Here is a 16,852-nt window from a genome sequence, read left to right as displayed (position 1 = left end):
GAGACCTACCCTGTGGTACAGAGGCCCTTTCAATTTGGGGGGGGCGGGGGAGTAAAAAGGAATGTGGTGGTGGCGGTGGTATGCAGCTAAGAGCATGAGTTTCGGAGGCTGCGTTTCCTGTCCGGTGCCAGGGTTAAGGACATCTCCTTGGGGCTGGTGAGGAACTTGGTGTTGGAGGGGGAGGATCCAGTTGTCGTGGTCCATGTAGGTACAAACAACATAGATAGGATTAAGGAAGAGGTTCTGCTAAGGGAGTATGAGCAGTTACGGACTAAATTAAAAAGCAGAACCACAAAGGATTTCTACCTCAGATTGGGGAAAAATGGTAACAAGACAGAATTAAAGGCTCTTTATCTGAATGCATGCAGCATTCATAATATAGATGAATTGATAGACCAAATAGACATAAATGGGTATGATATAGCCATTACAGAGACGTGGTTGCAGAGTGACCAAGGCTGGGAACTGAATATTCAAGGTTATTTGACATTTTGGAAGGATAGGAAGAAAAGAAAAGGGGGTGGGGTAGCACTGTTAATAAAGGATGTGATCAGTACAGAAGTCAGAAATGATCTTGGCTCGGAAAATCAAGATGTAGAATCCGTTTCAGTGTAGATAAGAAATAACAAGGGAAAGATGTCACTGGTGGGAGTAGTTTATAGGCTCCCTAATAGTAGCCACACAGTAGGACAGGGTATAAATCAAGAAATAATGGGGGCTTGTAAGAAATAATGGTGGGTGATTTTAATCTTCATAAAGATCGGACAAATCAAATTGGCAAAGGTAGCCTGGAAGATGAGTTCATAGAGTGTATCCGGGACAGGTTCTCAGAACAATATGTTCTGGAAACAACCTGGTAATGTGTAATGAGATAGGATTAATTAATGACCACAAAGTAAAGGATCCTCTAGGCAAGATTGATCATAGCATGATAGAATTTCACATTCAGTTTGAGGATGAGAAACTACTGTTTTAAACTTAAACAAAGGCAATTACAAAGATATGAAGACAGCTTTTGTTACAGTAGACAGGGAAAATAAGTTAAAAAAACACATGGTATAATAGCAGTGGTAGACATTCAAGGAGATATTTCATAACTCTCAACAGATATGTATCATTGAGAAAAAAAGACTCTACAAGAAGCATGTACCATTTGTGACAAACAAAGGAAGTTAAGGATGGTATCAAATTGAAAGAAAAGTTGTGCAATGTAGTGAAGAGAAATGGTAGGGCAAAAGATCAAGAAAATTTTAGAAACCAGCAAAGGATGACTTCAAAACAAATAGAGGGAGAAATTAGAATATGAGAGTAAACTAGCCAGAAATATATATAAAAAAAGACACTAAGAGCTTCTACAAGCATATAAAAAGGAAGAGAGTAGCCGAAGTAAATGTTGGTCCCTTAGAGGATGAGACTGGGGAATTAATAATGGGGAAACAAGGAAATGGCAGAGACACGTAAATAAAAGCAAAATACTGCAGATGCTGGAAATCTGAAATAAAAACAAAAAATGCTGGACATACTCAGCAGGTCTGGCAGCATCTGTGGAGAGTTAACATTTCAGGTCTGTGACCTTTCATCAGAACTGACAAAGGTTAGAAATGTAATAGGTTTTAAGCAAATAAAGCGGAGGTGGGGCAAAAGATAACATAGGACAGAGGGTCACAGAGAATAACTGACCAGAAGGTCATGGAGCAAAGGCAAAGGGTATGTCAATGGTGTGGTGATAGACAAAGCATTGGTGCAAAGAGGGTGTTAAATGACAGAATAATGAACAGCCCTGGCCAAAAGCACAAACATGAAAAAAACAGTGGGCAAGCACATGGTAAAAAATGAATGATGGAAAAAACTACACTAAAATAAAAATACATAAAAGAAAAAAGAAAACTAAAAATAAATAAAGGAGGGCCAGTCATGCTCTGAAATTATTGAACTCAATGTTCAGTCTTGTAGGCTGTAGTGTGCCTAATCAGTAAATGAGATGCTGTTCCTCAAGCTTGTGTTAATGTTCACTGGGAACACTGAAGCAAGCCCAGGACATGTGGGCATGAGAGCAGGAGTGTGTGTTGAAATGGCAAGCGACAGGAAGCTCGGGATCATGTTTTTGGACTGAGCAAAGGTGTTGCGCAAAGCGGTCACCACATATTTTTGTATCTGTTTTCACAGAAGGAGACACAAAACAAAATCCCAAGAATAGTAGAAAATCAAGAGGCAAAAGGGAGGGAGGAACTTAAAACTGTCACTGTCACCAGAGGAAAAAGTACTAGGAAAACTAATGAGACTAAAGGCTGACAAGTCCCTTAGACCTGATGGCTTGCATCCTAGGGTCTGAAAAGAAGTGGTTGCAGAGATAGTGGATGTATTCGTTGTAATCTTCCAAAATTCCCTAGATTCTGGAAAGGTCCTGACAGATTGGAAAACTGTAAATATAACATCTCTATTCAAGAAAGGAGGGAGACAGAAAGCAGGAAACTATAGGCCAGTTAGCCTAATGTCTGTCATTGGGAAAATGCTGGAATCTATTATTAAGGGAGTAGTGGCAGGAGTCTTAGAAAATTATAATACAATCAAGCAGAGGCAACATGGTTTTGTAGAAGGAAAATCACGTTTGACAAGTGTATTCGAGTTCTTTGAGGATGTAACAAGCAAGGTGTGTAAAGGGGAAATAATATATGTTGTGTATTTGGATTTCCAAAAGGTATTTGATAAGGTACCACATAAAAGGTTACTGCAAAAGTGCTTATGGTGTTGGATAGCATGGATAGAGGATTGGCTAATTAACAGGAAACAGAGTTGGGATAAATGGGTCACTTTCAGATTGGCAAACTGTAACTAGTGGGGTGCTACAGGGATCAGTGCTGGGGCCTCACTATTTATGATCTATATTCATGACTTGAATGAGGGGTCTGAGTGTATTGTCGCCAAATTTGCTGACAATACATAGATAGGTAGGAAAGCAAGTTTTGAGGAGGACACATAGTCGGTAAAGGGATCTAGATAGGTTAAATGAGTGTTATGGTGACATTATTCATAATTAACTAGGAACTAATTGTTATGTGTAAGTGTGTTCCAGCATGCCACATTCACTGCTGCACTAGAATCATGTGATGCATGACACTAAACCAGTTTTTACCAAGCAGCATGGAGAGCTGTGTCGGAATACACAATGAGCTCCAGCATTTTAAGACTAAAGTGTGATTATTTCTAACTTATGGGAACCAGAAGACATAATATGGTGGTCTGTTATTGAGACTAAAATATTTTAAATGAATTTATTGCTGAATTAGATTGGAAAAATTGACCCAAATTAGTGCCAGAGGCAGAGAGAAAGCAACTGAGTAAATAGTGCGAAAATGAAATGCCACTGCCACAGCAATGAATGAAAAACTACAGCCCATAATGAATTGGGAAGCTGATGATATAGAGGCAGGTGAAAAGTTTAAAAAACTGTGCAGATTGACATTCAGTAGTTTTGTAAAAGGCACTAGCAAAGAAGAGAGGGTCACCTCTATTCTTCTGTGGGCAGGGGTTTGATAGCTGGGGGCTGAGTGAAGAGGACAGTAGAAACCCAGAGAAAATTGATGAAAGATTCGGCACCCATCTCAAGCCAAAATCAAATTATCGGATCTATCGATATGAATATCGTGGCCGTTCAAAGGCCTTCCCACCCCAGACTTAATTACAGCGGAGGCCGGATGGTGGCAGGGTTCCCCCCACACCCCTCCGCCGCCACCATCCCACCCAATTACATCCTCTTTCCGCCTCCAAATCCACCACGAGGGACAGCATAAAATTAACCCCACCCCACCCCACCCCCACCAGTTTTTTGTGGACCCCATGCTGTGCATCAGTGGCTTGGAGGGAGGGAGAGAGAGGATCTAGTCGGCTATGTTAGCGAAGCTCAAATAGGGGAGCAGCAGCAGCCAGCCATGCCAAGAAGGGTGTATCCGTGCCAGAGAGTATACCAGACTCACCTCAATTATCTTACAAATGTCCGAGTGGCCGTGTCAGTGAAGACTATGGCTCTCCACAGAGGCCGTCACTGTCCTATGTGCCACAGTGCAGAATGAACTGCGACCCATGGGCTTTGGTGGACACCCAGTGCCTTTAGCTCTGATGATCTCCGTGGCACTCAACCTCTACACGTCTAACTCTTTCCAGGGATCCACTGGGGATATGTGTGGGGTCTCCCAGTCAGCAGCCCAGCACTGCATCAAGGAGGTGACAAATGCCTTATTCAAGAGGGCTGGCAACCATGTGCAATAGTGAACCTACCCAGGCAGTCAGGTGGAGAGAGCCATCGCTGGATTTCCCCAGTGCAAGGTATCATTTATTGCATGCATGTGGCCATCAAGGCTCCCATGGAGCAGCCAGCAGCCTTCTTCAGTAGGGAGGGCTTCCATTCCATCAACGTACAAATGTTCTGTGATCACCGGAAGCACATTCTGCAGGTATGCACCCGCTTCCTGGGAAGCAGCCATGATGCCTACATTGACAATCCCAGGTGCCACAGCTTTTCTGGCTACCCATTGCCTTCAGGGATGGATTCTCTGGGACAAGAGCTACCCATTAAAGACATGGCTACTCTCCCCGTGTGGAACCCTCGCACTGCATCAGAGGAGAGGTACAACATCTGCCATGGGTCTACCCGAGCAACCATCAAGCAGGCAATTGGGCTGTTGAAGATTAGATTCTGGTCCCTTGATTGATCTGGAATAGCCCCAGCGAGGATCTCACATATCGTGTGATCTGCTGTGCTCTGCACAACCCAGCACTACAGCGCCGGGAGGCCTTGCATGAAGAGGACATGACTGATCACCAGAGGAGGATGTTGAGCAGGCACCATTGGATCTTGATTCCCCTTGCACCGGAGGCCAGGGCCATTGAAAGACACACAAGGGAGGCACTGGACATTCTCATACATACCTGGTTCTTGCCACCATGATGGCCTCTCAAAGTGAACTAAATAAAGACTGACGTCACTGTATTCTGCCTGTCCCCTCCATCCTAATGCACTCCAGTGCCTAGCGCCCAGTCTCACCACGCGCTGTGACAGATCTGAGATTGCCTGTGCCTACTGTTACGTCCGAGGTGGGAGGTGTGCACTGTTAATTCAGTTCCACTTCTCCATGGGTTACAGAATATCAATACATTTTCCCACTTACTGAAAACAAACAATTAGATACTCTATTTGTTCCCAGAATAAAGCACACCAACAAGGTCTTTTTAATCAACAACAAAATTAACTATTTATTATAAAACCAAGTCATAACCAATAATGAAGTAAATCTATATACAAATTGAGATATTAAAGCTCCTTATTTCTCTAGCCCTCATGCACACACACATACATCCAAAAACCGGTTAACTGTGGAAAAAAATATGTTGGTTTACAGCTGTTTCATAGGAATGAAAGGAATAATAAAATAACTTAGACTGTCACGATCTGGAAGGAAGACCTTTGGTTAGGCGAGGTGCCCCGAAGTCGAACAGTTGGATGCCACTTGAAGTCTTTCCGGGCGAGGTTGATAAGCAGTCTGTGATGGGTAGGCGTTCAAGGAAATTCACCTGCAGCAGGGATCACATAAGTCTTCCATCAGGGATGCAGCAATAGGTGTCCGTTCTCTGTTACACATTCGATGCAAAAGTCCTTTTTAAAGAGACAAGATTTCTGCAAGCATTCAGGGTTTCTTAAAAATGCAGGAGGTACTCTGGATTCAGGGATTCTTTACAGAGAGGTAAAACTTTTTCTGGGTCTTCATCTGATCTCCAGGCAGGTCAGGACCAAATTTCAGAATGCCTGCTTTTTGTCCAAACTCACTGGCTTTTTAAAATTCAAAACTGAAACTTCTCTCTCTTGTCACTCAAAGAGTAGCTCGGAGGTCAAACCCCTTACTGGTTTCCTTGAAATGACCTGCTTTCCTGTCCTTGTTTACAAATTCAGCACCTGTTGAACTTCCTTTCAGAACATCCACAATGTTCAGGTGTTTCGATGTCCGCTGAAATCCTTTTTCAGCCTTTTTAAAACACACACAATCCTGAGTTTTTTTAATACAACAAAACAAAATCCTTGTAACACTACACTGGCAGCCCATTGAGGTAACAAGGCAGCAATGGTGCCGTTGCTGTATGTCACGTGTGCGGCCGGCCAGTTACTATAACCGAGACATTATTGCATAAGCCATTTACAACAATGATTTAAACCTGCATTTATTTACACAATTGGAGCAACCAATGACGAAGCCACAAGAAATGCACCTGTGAAACCTCAAGTGCAGCAACAGCAGGAGTGGGTGCGGGGGAGGGGTGGGGTTAGTGTCCAGCAGACGCAGCAGCAGTGTGTGTGGGTGGGGGTGGGAAGGGAGTCCAGCAGTCACAGTAGCAGCAGGAGTAGGGCGGGGGGGGTGGTGTCCAGCAGACACAGTAGCAGCAGAGTGGGGGGAGGGGGTGGTCCAGCAGACACAGCAGCAGCAAGGGTAGTGGGGGGGTCCAGCAGACACAGCAGCAGCAGGGGTAGTGGGGGGGGTCCAGCAGACACAGCAGCAGGAGAAGGGGTCCAGCAGCACTCCAGACTTTGCAGTATCAGTGACAGGCAGCACTACAAGCAGGGCTGGAAGTGCTTTAAAGATGGCGCCAGCACCTGTGTTTTCATCAGCTGACGCTGCCATCAGCGCCTTGTAACCATCCCCCGTCCTGCAATAGGATGGGCCTCACGCCTCGTTTATAGTAATTGGCTGGTCGTTGTGTGATGACAGTCGGCTGGTCTCTCACGTGACATACAGCAATGGTACCCGCTTCCTATGCCACCACTAGGACCCGCGCCAAGCGGACAGAATTTAGCCCTTAGCTCTGCTGCAAGCCTCACCCTCACATCTCATAGCTATTCAACTATGGCAGCCACATCATCCAAACAATCTGCAACACACTCACTAACACAATACCCTCTCTCTTGCAGGACAAACTGGCATATAGCTGCACAGCAGCATGTCCTCACTGCCATGTAAGAGATGGTGCTGACAATCATCAGAGCAGCCACAACTGAAGCCTGAGCCAGCAGTGGGGCTGAAACCATAAAAAAAAAATGACGTTATGTTCCTACCTAATTCATCATCTCACATCCCGCTTCCCCCTCACATCACAAAGCCTTATATACAAGCTGCAGATGGTGTAAGCATGCACTCCTTGCTTTCCCTCCAATTCCCTCATTGCAACCTTACCCTTGTGCCTTTCTTCTTTCAGACACCCAAGAACTGCCACTTGGTCAAGTGCTGGTGCGGGAGCATGAAAGAAAGAGGAGGCCGACACTGATTATGATGAAACATTGTCGCACAATCGGACAGTCCTGACCACCAGCTCAGGTACTGAGACTGCGTGAATTTTCGAGGGGAGCCTAGAAGTGGGATCTCCATATGGTGAATTATGGGTATGTGTGGCCCGCAGTCAGGGCAGAGGAGAGGGTAGCACAGGTGCCAGCTCCTAAAAGGGAAAGGCCACATACAAGCTGTGCTGCAGCAGACTCAGATGAGTCTTAGGATGACAGCATTTTTCCTCCCACACCTGCCACTCCACCAGTAACCTTACTGTTGCCAGCCAGCCCAGACTGCTGCCATCCATGCAGAGGGGGTGCAGTCCATGGCTGGACCCTCTTGGCCCAGAGGTGTTGGAGAGTGTCTTGCAATACTATCTGCAATCTTCCCTAATGAAAGTCAACACCTTTCACAAGCCATGCTGCTGTCACTGGGCTGGCACTGCATAGGAGCACTAAGTCTGGCAAAGGCACCCACAACACAGGCACGAAGGGAATACATGAGGGCGAATAGTTGACTTTTGTATGGAATATTGGATGGTTTGTTTGATAAAGTTGGTTTGGAATGATTGTTTTGTGCTTGCTTTTATTGCAGCACTGTGGCCAAGAGCTGGGATGGTCCGTGACAGAGGGATGGTAAAGTGTGTGTTGCAGAACAAGCATTTGGGTTTCAGTTCAGTGGAACTATAGCTGAACGAGCCGATCACAGGCAGCCCAGCTGGAAAGGAGATTTGTTGGTTGCCTCCTCCCTTCCTCCTCTTTTTTCCTGCTCCTCCTCTTCCTCCTTCTCCACTTCCTCCCCTTCTTCCTCCTCTTGCTCCTGAGCTGCTCACTCTGTCCCTGATGGCAAGGACTGTGCCCTCATGATGGCCAGGTTGTTCAGGATACAGCAGACCCCAATGATACGGGCACACACTTCAGCAAGTACTGCAGGCTTCCCGAACAATGGTCGAGGCAGCGGAATCCCAATGGTCTGCGCTATGACGTTTTGTGTGGCAACATTGCTCTCATTATACACATGCTGGCTGTGTGTGATTGGATTGCACAGTGGAGTAATGAGCCAAGTGGTCAATGGATAGCTCTTGTCGCCCAGCAGCCATCCTCTGGTTTGACATGGTGACTCAGATACTGAGGGGACAGTGGACTGGTGCAGAAAAAAAGCAGCATGACCGCTGCCAGGATAGCAGGCATTCACCAGACTGATGTGCTGTTCACACACCAACTGCACAATCAGGGAGTGGAACCCTTTGCAGTTGCAGCGCATCTCAGCATTTAGATGCGGCAAGCCGGGTTACAGATATCGCTTGCTCCAGTCTAGAAGGATCTTGACGCAAAGAAATTCATGGCCATGTTCATCTTCACAGCTGCTAGCAGCGCCATCGTCGCCCTGCTCTGAGGTTGCAGGTCTGTCTTCAAGAAGTGGTAGATTTCTGTGAGCAGCTTCTTTTGTAAAACAGAGTTGATGTACTTAATACTCCTGGTTTAGGCTGAGGCAAGAGAAATGCTCCCGGAAGATCCTGGGTGGGAAAGGACTGCTGCAGAGACCCCTCCTCCCTCTCCTCCTCTTCCCTCCGTAACTAGCTTTTCTTCTTCTGAGCTGCCTCTGCTCTATGTCCCTCACATGCTGCAGTCCAAAGGGAATGGTTACTACCTATGTTCCCACTAAGCGCAAGCATGTGGAAGCCTGGAAGGTACTGTGCAACTCTTCTTATGGGTTAAATACCACATATGCGCAGCCATCAAAAAAATTTAAAGGTAGCACACATTGAAAAAACTGGCTGTGCATAACATTGAAATTTTACAGAGAACATTAGTTCCTACTGGGAGCAAGTGGTCTGACCAGAACCCTTCAAGATAAAACCAAGGCCTTCTCAACATGCAGCACCATTGCCTGTCAACTTTAGCAACTTTTAACAACTCTGCAAACCACCAAACACTTCTACAAACTCTGCCACAGCCACTAGAAATGAATCAGTGACCGACCCAAGAGCGGTTGATGGATGCTTTAAATAGTGCTGGTGGGGTGTCCTTCTTATTGCTAAATGCATGCTCAGCTGTGTGTGTGTTTAAGCATGGGCATGAGTTGGAGCGATGAGATTGAAAATGGCTGTGCTGGCATCAATATGAGTTACACACTAACAAATGTCATGATCTGCCTACTCTGCATACTTCCAGTGCATGCTACTAATGCCCGCACTACCGACCTTCCTAAAATGGCATTTGGCGCATGCCATGCCAGAAGTATGTGCCAGTGGCATGGATGGGACCAAAATGTCACCCCCTAGCACTGCAACTGCAGGCACAATGGAGCTGAAACTTGTGGTCAATTTATTTTCAGATAAACTGGTGGAACAAAATGAATTATGTGATATCATTGCATTTGACTATAATTACAAATAAGAACTTTATGTGGCACTACTTTTCTGTAAGTGAATGTCCCAAGAAACTAGTTTTCTTTTGGCTTATCTATCTCCAGTTGTTATGAAGTGGGTTACTCAAAGCCCCAGACTTCTTTCACAAACTCCCATCCATGTTTTATTTGATTGCATTGGACACAATTTGAGTATTAAAAAATGGCAAGATTTTTTTTGTCCTTCTGCTGCGATGGAACATTTCACTTCTAAGTGCTTTTCCATCCAAACATCTGGTAAAGAAGCAATAAAATTCACTCAATGATCTCCAAACAAGGATGAGTGTCAGGCTGCCCTAGAACGTGAATTACAATCTTTTGACTTGAGTTAAAAACTCATGCACCTTAGTGTGTCATTTATTTTTATCAGGAAAGAACAAACCCTCACAATAATTAAAAGGGGTTAGTGTGGTGAAAGCGTGAAAACAGATGCGAAGTAGGTGCTATGTTAATAAGACACACCTCTTTGAGAGTCTGGTTTTAGTATGCAGTTGTAATCCTAATTGCTGATTACCATAATTTGAACTTGCCTGGAGGTGCTAAAACAGGCACCTGCAGGTTAAGCATACAAGCACTGATGAGGTGGAATTTTCGTGGAACAATAGATGTGGGCTCCATGCAGCCACTTCCACTAAAGGTGTGTAGCGTGCTGGCTGATACACAAGCAGCAGGTTTCAGAATGGCTCTAGGACAAAGTGAAATGACGGATAAATTCTCTGATGTGACATTGAAGTTCCTGGTGGAAGAGGTCCAGAGGAAGGGATGGGGGGGAATGTCTTGTACATGCAGTGGAGGGGGAGGAGTCCACCTTGCCCTCTTGTCCCTCTCTCCCCTACAGCAGCTGGTGTTGCTCTGCTTGGCCTCATGTCCTCCTCCATTTCTCATCCAAACCAAGAGGGACACACAGCAAGATGCCCATGACCAAACACTCCCTTTCTTCTGGTGCTATGCCAGATGATTTTTTTTTATCTATCGGTTGAAAACCTGAATTATACTTTATAAAAAAGAGAAAAGAACTGATAAAAGGTGACTACTAGCAGCTAAAATGGCCACTGCAATTTGCATCAAAATACCCTACATTCTAATGTATCGAGGTGGAGACGTAAGGTCTGGTCAGTCCTGATCCAGAACAATGGCCTGAGAATTTTGAATGGACTGCATGTTCTGTCCCCTTTAACAAGACATTAAAGGCAATCTTGGAACATTAACACTGGTGGAGATGGACCACTCAAAAGGTAATCACTGGAACAATGGGATCCTGAGAGAGATTGGAATTCTTAGCCATTAAATCATTAAGTTGCAAGAGAGAGAATACACACTGGGCTATCACGTGACAGACCCACCATCTGTGTGTTTTAAGCCAGCTGCTCGCTCTGTGCTGACAGACATGCAACTGAAACTCACCAGTAAGGACCCAAGTGGAGTCTCATCCAAGCCTGTCATTGCTGCAGACAGAGACCCCTTGAAGAAAACCATCTGCATTTCTGTCTGCAAGAAAACCCTGAACTAGTTGGCCACATTTACAAGCTGGAAACCTCAGGACCACTGAGTTCAGCCGGAAGACAACTGTGTTACCAAACTCCACAGACTGTATTTTTTTTTCCTAACTGCTCCGGACTCTAATCCAACCAATCTATTCTTCCCCACTCTGTAACCTATTTATGTGTGTGAATCCCATGTTTGTGTGTGTGTGCTGGAGTGTAGTTTATTATTTTACTTAGATCGTTTTTTAAGTGCAATAAAGCTAACCTTTTTTTTTGTTAAACTCAAGGAAACCTGTCCAATTGGTTCTTTTATGATCATAGCATGTAAATGATTAATCACTCACTGAATTGGTAACCGTATCTACTTAAAAAAAAAAATCACTGTTGCGGTCAAACAAGGAGAGGGACAAGAGGGGAGTCTTTTGACCCCTCCTCACCTGATCATAAACATTCTTATAAGTTTGCCAATAAGGGCGAATAACACAACACTTACTCTTTTCACGTGAAGTCCTCAGAGAATTTCAGAAAGTATCCGATGTATTTTAAAAGTTTTCTTCAAATCTCCAGCAGCAAGTAAACAATAAAAAGTGATAAAGCTTTAAGTAGCGCTCAAAATCCGCAGCAATGAGTTTTTTTACTCCCAATCAGCTGGTTGCTGTTAGAAGAGATTGTTAGGTCAAGTGCTGATGAAAGGTCACACAGATCTGAAACATTAACTCTGTTTTTCTCTCCACAGATACTGACTGACCTGAATATTTCCAACATTTTCTGTATTTTTTTCAGATTTCCGGCATCTGCAGTATTTTGCTTTTGTAGCAGGAAAAGATACTTGACTTTCAAACTCACACTTCTGATCTCAAGCACACCTTCCGGCCACCTGAGATACTTCAATTGCTCCTTTCTCTTCAGTGATTTTCCCCCTATCCTGTTACATGGGTTTATTACTCTGTAAAATAGTTTTGCCAGAATTCCTGGCTTACTTACAACAACAACTTGCATTTATGAAGTGTCTTTAAATGTAGTAAAACACCTCAAAGTGCTTCACAGAAGTGTTATCAAGCAAACTTTGACACTAAGCTATGTAAGAAGATGTTAGGACGGATGACCAAAAGCTTGGTCAAAGTGTAAAATTTTAAAGAGCATCTTTAAGGAGGAGACAGGTGCAGAGAATGAGAGAGGTTTTTGAACCCTTCAGCATGCACAGAAAGGGGTGGGGAGCAGTATTTTATAATAAAACGGATACAAGTTTATTTCTTGTTCAAGGGACATTGTCTCAATACATAAAAATATTGGCAAACTTTTTTTTTGCTTCTTGAAGAGAGGAAGACTCAGAAGAACTTTGTTATCCCTGTCACATGATCACATGCAAGGGTAGTGATAAAACTTTTTGACGTGACAGCTGGTGGAATTTAAATTCAATTAATTAATAAAACTGGAAGGAAAGCTAGTCTCAGAACGATGGTCATGAAACTATTGGATTGTCATAAAAACACATCTGATTTAGTTATATCTGTCAGGGGAGGAAATCTGCTGTCCTTAGCTGGTCTGGCCAACATGTGAGTCCAGACCCACAGCAATGTGGTTGACTCTTAACTGCCCTGCGAAATGGTCTAGCATGCCACTCAGTTGTATCAAACTGCTACAGGAAAGTTGAATAAGAATCAAACCAGATGGACCACCAGGTATCAACCGTGGCTTCGGAAATGACAAAGACACACCCTGCTCAGTGGACTCTGCAAAGTCTTCCTCACTAATATCTGGGGACTTGTGCCAAAATTGTGAGAGCTGTCCCAGCTCTAGTTAAGCAACAGCCTGACACAGTGATACTCACCGAATCATACCTTACAGCCAATGTCCCCGACTCCACCATCACCATCTCTGGTTGTGTCCCGTCCCCCCCGGCAGGACAGACCTACCAGAGGTATACAGTTGGAGGGAGTACCCCTGGGAGTCTTCAACATTGACTCCAGACCCCATGAGGTCGCATGGCATCAGGACAAATATGGGCATGGAAACTTTCTGCTGATTTCAACCTTCCACCCTCCTTCAGCAGATGAATCAGTACTGCTTCATGTTGGAAGACTGGAAGGAAAAGCTAGTCTCAGAATGATGATCACAAAACCCATCTGATTCACTAATGTTCTTGGAAGAAATACTGAGCGTGGCAAAGGCACAGAATGTACTCTGGGTGGCAGACATCAAAGTCCATCACCAACAGTGGCTCAGTGGCACCACTACTGACTAAGCTGGTCAAGTCCTCACAGAATCACAGAGTTATTAGAGTGCAGAAGGAGGCCATTCGGCCTATTGTGTTTGCACCAGCTCTCCGAATGAGCAATTCACCTAGTGCCACTCCCCTGCCTTCTCCCCACAACCCTGCACATTCTTCCTTTTCATATAATGTCTAATTTCCTGTTGAATGCTTCAATTGAACCTACCTCCACCACACTTTCAGGCAGTGCATTCCAGATCTTAACCACTTGCTGTGTGAATAAGTTTTTCCTCAGGTCACTTTTGCTTCTTTTAACAATTGCTTTAAATCTGTGCCCTCTTGTTCTCAATCCTTTCATGAGTGGGAACAGTTTCTCCTTATCTACTCTGTCCAGACGCCACACGATTTTGAATACCTCTATCAAATCTCCTCTCAGCCGCCTCTTCAAGGAAAACAGTCCTAACTTCTCCAATCATTCTTCATAACTGAAGTTCCTAATCCTGGAATCATTCTCGTGAATCTTTTCTGCACCCTCTCTAATATCTTCACATCCTTCCTAAAGTGCGCCCAGAACTGGATGCAATACTCCAGCTGAGGCCGAAATAGTGTCTCATACAACTTCAACATAACTTCCTTGCTCTTGTACCCAATTAATAAAGCATAGGATACTGTATGCTTTATTAACCCCTCTCTCAACCTGTCCTGCCACCTTCAATGACTTGTGCACATACAGACCCAGATCCCTCTGCTCCTGCACACCCTTCAGATTTGTACCCTTTATTTTATGTTGTCTGTCTATGTTCTTCCCACCAAAACGCTTCGCTTCACATTTCTCTGAATTTAACTTCATCTGTCACCCGTCTGCCCATTCCATCAACTTGTCTATGTCATTTTGAAGTTCTACACTATCTTCCTCACAGTTCACAATGCTTCTAAGTTTTGTATCATCCACAAACTTTGAAATTGTGCCCTGTACACCAAGGTCTAGGTCATTAATATACATCAGGAAAAGCAAAGGTCCCAACACTGATCCGTGGGGAATTCCACTACAAACCTTCTTCCAGCCCAAAAAACATCCATTCAGCACTACTCTTTGTTTTCTGTCACTCAGCCAATTCCGTATCCATATCGCTACTGTCCCATTTATTCCATGACCTATAACTTTGCTCACAAGTCTGTTGTGTGGCACTGTATCAAATGACTTTTGATATACCACATCAACTGCATTATCCTCATCGACCCTCTCAGTTACCTCTTCAAAAAATTCTAGCAAGTTAGTTAAACATTATTTTCCCTTAAGGAATCCATGCTGGCTTTCTTTAATTAACCCGCATTTGTCCATGTGATGATTAATTTTGTCCCGAATTAATCTTTCTAGAAGTTTCGCTGCCACTGAAATTAAACTGACTGGTTGTAGTTGCTGGACTTATCTTTACACCCTTTTTTGAACAAGGGTGTTATGTTCGCAATTCTCCAGTCCTCTGGCATCACCCCCCAGTCTAAGGCAGAAATATTATGGCCAGTGCCTCCACAATTTCCACTCTCACTTCCCTCAGTATTCTTGGATGTATCACATCTGATCCTGGTGCCTTCTCCATTTTAAGTACAGACAGCCTATTCAACACCTCCTCATCAATTTTAAACCCTTCTAGTGTCTGAATTAACTCCTTTTTCACCATTGCTTGGGTTGCATCTTATTCCTTGGTAAAGATCGATGCAAAGTACTCATTTAATAGCTTAGCTATGCCCTCTGCCTCCATATGCAAATCCCCTTGTTGGTCCCTAATCAGCCCACTCCTCCTTTTACCATTCTTTTACTATCCATAGATTTCCTTTTATGTTAGCTGCCAGTCTCTGTTCATACTCTCTCTTTACTTCTCTTATTTGCTTTTTCACTTCCCCTCTGAACCTTCTATGTTCAGCCGAGTTCTCAATAGTATTCTCTACCTGGCATCTGTCATAAGCACACTTTTTCTTCCTTATCTTAATCTCTACCTCTTTTTTCATCCAGGGAGCTCTGGATTTGTTCACCCTACCTTTCCCCTTCGAGGGAACATACCTCGACTGTGCTTGAACTATCTCTTCTTTCATTGTTCAGTGACTATTTTCCTGCCAACCTTTGACTTCAGTTTATTTGTCCCAGATCCGTTCTTAGCCCATTGAAGTTGGCTTTCCCCCAGTTAATTATTCTTACTCTGGATTGTTCTTTGTCCTTTTCCATAGTCAGCCTAAACCTTATGATACAATGATCACTGTCCCCTGAATGTTTTCCTACTGATTCTTGACCCACTTGGCCCACCTCATTCCCAAGAACCAGGTCTAGCAGTGTATGCTTTCTCATTGGACTAGGAACATACTGCTGTAGAAAATTTTCCTGAACACACTCTCAGAACTCTTACCCCTTACTACCCTTTACACTACTACTATCCCAGTCGATGTTTGGATAAATAAAGTCCCCCATTATAACTATCCTATAATTTTTCCAACTCTCTGTAATTTCCTTCCAAATTTTTCTCTACATTCTTCCCACTAGTTGATGGCCTATAGACAACACCGAACAATGTAACTGCACCTTTTTTGTTCCTTAGCTCCAGCCAAATTGATTCTGTTCTCGACCCCTCTGGGACATCCTTTTTCTCCAGCATTGCAATGCCCTCCTTAATCAATACCGCCATCCCTTCCCCTTTGTTCCCTTTCCCATCTTTCCTGAAAACCTTGTATCCAGGAATATTTAAAACTCAGTCTTGTACTTCTTTGAGCCAGGTCTCTGTTATGGTCACAACATCGAGTTTTCACACGTCAATCTATGCCTGTAACTCACCAGTCTTATTGACAACACTCCGTGCATTCACATACATGCACATTAACCCTGATTTAGACTTTATCGCTTTCTCCCTTACTCTGACTCCATCTAATAACTTACTATTCTCTACTCTAGTGCTATTTATCTCTGCCAGTATTCTGTGCACCTTGGTATTTCTCTCTGACATTTCCTCCTGGTTGTCACACCCCTGCCAAGTTTGTTTAAACCCTCCCCAACAGCATTAGCAAATCGCCTTGCAAGGAAATTTGTCCCAGCTCTGTTCAGGTGCAACCCATCCAGCATGTACCAGTCCCACCTTCTCCATCACTGGTACGAGTGTCCCAGGAATCTAAAGCCCTCCTTCCTGCACCATCTTTCCAGCCATGCATTCATCTGCACTATCCTCCCAGTTCTATATTCTCTTGCGCATGGTACTAGGAGTAATTGGGAGATTACTACTTTTGAGGTTATGCGTGCTAATTTCTTACCTAGCTCACTAAACACTTTCTGCAGGACCACATCCCTCTTCCTACCTACATCACCAATGCGGACCATGACTGCTGGCTGCTGAAGGACATATCTGTCAGACTATGCCTGTGGCAGGTGGTGAGAGATCCAACATGAGGGAAAAACCTGC

The 16,852-nt window shown here is 44.1% G+C and overlaps 1 long non-coding RNA gene across 1 annotated transcript in view; it reads right to left on the bottom strand.

The window, feature by feature from the left end:
* Nucleotides 1-11,818, bottom strand: part of LOC137379818 (uncharacterized) — a 51,703-nt gene extending 39,885 nt beyond the window's left edge. The window contains exon 1 of the long non-coding RNA XR_010976921.1: nucleotides 11,694-11,818. This is a non-coding gene — a long non-coding RNA (uncharacterized lncRNA). The remainder of the gene's footprint in view (nucleotides 1-11,693) is intronic.
* Between the last annotated feature and the right edge of the window lie 5,034 nt (nucleotides 11,819-16,852).

This window comes from Heterodontus francisci, chromosome 18, assembly GCF_036365525.1.
Source record: "Heterodontus francisci isolate sHetFra1 chromosome 18, sHetFra1.hap1, whole genome shotgun sequence".
Taxonomy (NCBI): Eukaryota; Metazoa; Chordata; class Chondrichthyes; order Heterodontiformes; family Heterodontidae; genus Heterodontus; species Heterodontus francisci.
This window is presented reverse-complemented; position numbering and strand designations above follow the sequence as displayed.